We start from the raw sequence: 3,236 nt of genomic DNA, 5'->3' as shown, positions 1-3,236 counted from the left end.
GATCAATTCCAAAGTCGATTTCCCTTTTGGGAGGAACTCCGGGAAGATCTTCTGGAAAAAAAACTTCTGGAAACTCATTAACTACTGGAACTGACTGAAGAGTTGGGGTTTTAGATCTAAAATCCTTATGCCGAACTAGATGATAGATATAAGCCTTATAGATTATCTTTTTTGCCTTAAGATAAGAAATGAATCGACCCATAGACGCTAAGCTACTACCCTTCCATTCTAAGATTGCTTCATTTGGAAACTGAAAAAGAAAAATCCTAGTTCTACAATCGACTGAGGCATAACAGGATTGTAACCAATCCATGCCTATAATGACATCGAAGTCTACTATCTCTAACTCTATAAGATCTGCTAAGATGAATTTCTAAGATACTGTGACAAAGAAATTTCTGTATACTCGTCGAGCTATAACTGGGTCACCAACTGGAGTAGAGGCTGAGAAAGGTTCTGAGAGAGCTTCTGGACTGAAACTGAATTGGACTGTTATGTAAGGAACTACAAAAGAAAGAGTAACCCCAGGATCTAACAATGCATAATTATTAATAATAAGTTGAATCTAACTATGTCTGAAAATAGCCTCAAAACTGGACTAGAAATACTGGGAACAGCCCCCAGCTAAATCTAGCAAAAACTAAAACTAAATGAATAAAGACTAAAATGACAATCATGACTATTGTCCTCGGAAAATGAGGACTCACCACTGAATCTTCTGAACTTGAGATAGAAAATCGATATATGTTTGATCTGGATGCTGAGAACCTGAACCTACATCACGAGAAGATGTAGCGCACGTATGCGTCAATACTTGAAAGGTACTGAGCATGTAGGATAGAGTAAAGCTGAAATAAAACATAACTGAAAAAGCATAAAAACAAGTATAATAATATGACAAGATAAACTGAATTTTGAGCTAGCTGGATGCAATGACAAATTTATAACATGCTGAAACTGAATACTGAATATACTGATAAATGGACAATGCAAAGTGTCTGACTGATCTGTGGGAGATACTAATAACTGATGATAAAACTACATGAGCTAAATGTTGAGTCCGATGTATTCGCCCCATCGAGAGGACCGAATATACCCTGACAAAGGTATAAAGGCATACTGGCGTGATCACTAAACTGATTGCCCACAGATGGGACTTACAACCTACTTGGATAGTAGTTCTGCGACAATTGGGTACGCTAAACACTAGTCCAACTCCGTATTATGCTACTCCCAATGAATTTTGTAAATTAACTGATTATGTCTGAGTTTCTGTAAATACTGGATAGCTCAAAATGAACATACAAACTGAGAATACAATAATTAATCTAGTAATTATGCATTTATAATTGAGGCATGTATATCTGAAGTGTCTGAAATATCTGACATAGCATGTGTAATTCAAGAACTAAACAAATACAAAGCTAAGGTTCTGAAATTCATACGATAATATGAGTAATAACATGATAATCTAATTTGGAAGATATATTTAATAAATTCATGAAGTTCTACCGAAGTTCTAGAAACCCTAGGTTTAATCATGATAAGAGAATCAAGAATCTGACTGAAAACTAGGGACCCAATGGGTGAAAGGAACACACTAGTGAAATCTCACATGCCTGATGATGAAATCCATGGAAAAATACTTAATTTTAAGGGCTGGAACTGCTGGAACTTGTGGTGTTCTTGAACTAGGGTTCTTGAGCTTTTTCTCCTTCTTACTTCTAATTTTTTAGGTTTTGATTTTATGATTTGACTTGGATATGTTTTAATCACGTTTCTAGGCTTAAACTGACTAAATATGATGATTTAGGGTCAAAACAACGTAATTTAGGGTTTAAACGGTGTGGGAAAGGTCAAAATGACCTCTGGGAAAGTTGTTGTCAGACCTAATGACGGCTAGAACTGATGGTCCATCGTCTGCCCGACGCCCAGTCGTTGAGTCCGTCGTCAGGTCCTGTTCGACAGTCCTTAACTAAAATAGGCATAACATTTTATTTGAAGGTCTGATTTTAGCAAAGTCGGTGGCTATGGAAAGATAATTCAATTATGTATCTGTGGGTAGGTTATGGGACACCTAATTCATTTTGTGCTAACAGTTATTATCATTTGAAGTTGACCCAACTGCATTTCCCCTTAACTGCCTGCAAATTTTCCACTTACGAACCATAGGTCAACCTACGGACTGTGTTGGTCATCCGTAGCTCTTGTAAGGAGTGGGTGAATAGGGGTATCGATCGAAGGTCACGGACTACGGACCGTCGTCTAACCTACGGACTGTTGATCAAGACTTAGCCAATTTTTCTCGGCTGAATTTTTGGTCTATTTTGGCTATGTGGTGTTACAATTTGTTTTCATTGGGTGAGTTTATATTAGGTTGTAAGTGATGCCTTTGATCTTAGTATATGTTGATTACTATTTAATGTGAGTGGAAAGACATGTTTTATTTCGGTCAAAACAGAAAATATACAATTTTATCAGTGTATTACTTGTGCCAGTAGTTGTATGACAGCCTTGTGTTGCCTTTTCTGTAATAATTTTATTAGATCAAAGTTAAATCAGTTGCTAACAGTGGTTCCGTTGTAACTTGTTAAGTGCATGATTGTGGTTATAACTCCCCTTTGATGATATGCTACAATGTTATGCCAACAATAGAAGAACTAAGCGAGGATACATTTTATTTCTTCGGTGTTCTAATAATAAAATTTTTAGAGGAAGATATATGTTACAAATGTATTATCAAGTTAACAAGATATTTTAAATTCAGAATATATTATTTTAAATTATTCCGAGTTCTTTCGCAACAAATATAAAAAATATGTGAAAATATATATGAATCGTTTAAAAATCATCTTTTACCAAATACATCTTATTTTCAATATTATTGAATAAACATTTTCATTTTGTTCCTACACTAAATTAAAATCTTACGACTATTGAAAAAATTTATTCGAAATACAACTATTACAAATTAATTCTTTAGTTATAACATTATATATTTTCTTACTTATTACTAGTTATTGCAAATACAACTACATGACACTATCTTGTGAGTCCAGCGTGTGTTGACATTTTTTTTCAAGCTAGTGCCACATAGGCCGAAAAGGGGTAAAAAAACTATTTATAAAATAAGTTCAGGGGGTAATAGGAAATTAGTATAAAATAAGTGTGTCTCTGAGATTTCAGACATATGTTGAGGGAGTAATCATGCATTTTCCCAACAATATACAAAAAAA

The sequence above is a fragment of the Solanum pennellii genome, chromosome 11 (genome assembly GCF_001406875.1).
Source record: "Solanum pennellii chromosome 11, SPENNV200".
In the NCBI taxonomy this organism is placed as follows: Eukaryota; Viridiplantae; Streptophyta; class Magnoliopsida; order Solanales; family Solanaceae; genus Solanum; species Solanum pennellii.
The sequence above is the reverse complement of the archived record's forward strand: the minus strand, read 5'-3'. Positions refer to the sequence as shown.